Here is a 925-nt window from a genome sequence, read left to right as displayed (position 1 = left end):
CCATTTCCCCCCTCACCTTCTCCCTGGGGGTTTTCTGTCCCTGGGGGCTCGGCCATGGGCACCAGGAATGTGGGCACAAGGAGGGAGAAGCCTTTTCCAGCACCTCTCTGAGGGGGTCCCGCTGGGGTGGGGAGAGGAGCCCCTTCCCCCCAAGGCCAAACTGGGGCACCCAGGGGTGCCAGGGGGGGGGAGGGGGTATGGCTGGTACCTGCCTGCAGGCGGAGGAGGCAATGCCAAGGTGGAGGGGACACGGGGTGGTCCCTGGTGAGTCCAAACCAGGCCAGGCCCCGCAGGAGCAGCGGGTCCACGTGCCGGGGGGGTATTAATAGCACACACCGTGCCAGGGCAGGGGGGGCACGCTCCCCCCGGGAAGGAGATGGGGCACTGCCCCCCTGCCTGGCATCTCTGCCTGCCCCCTGTGCCAGCCAGCCTCCTGCCACCAGCCCCCCTGCCCCACCGGGGGGGCACAGCCCCCTGCCAGCTGGAGAACCCACAGGGGGACGCAGCCAGAGCTCTGCCAGCCTGGGGGGCACGGGGACAGGGAGGGTTTGAGGACACCTGGGCCAGATTCTGCAGGTACCTGGTGCTGGGAGCCGTGCTGGGATGCTGGTGTTAGACTGGGATGCAGGTACCAGTACCAGGATGCAGGTTCTGTACTGGGATGCTGGGACCCAGACTGGGATGCAGGTGTTATACTGGGATCCTGAGACCCAGATTGGGATGCAGGTGTTATACTGGGATGCTGGGACCCAGACTGGGATGCAGGTGTTATACTGGGATGCTGGGACCCAGACTGGGATGCTGGGACCCATGCTGGGATGCAGGTGCTGTACTGGGATGCTGGGACCCAGATGAGTGAGATGCAGGTGTTATACTGGGATGCTGGGACCCAGACTGGGATGCTGGGACCCATGCTGGGATGCAG

This window comes from Calidris pugnax, unplaced genomic scaffold (assembly GCF_001431845.1).
Source record: "Calidris pugnax isolate Ruff unplaced genomic scaffold, ASM143184v1 scaffold557, whole genome shotgun sequence".
Lineage (NCBI taxonomy): Eukaryota > Metazoa > Chordata > Aves > Charadriiformes > Scolopacidae > Calidris > Calidris pugnax.
Note: the sequence above shows the minus strand (reverse complement) of the source record.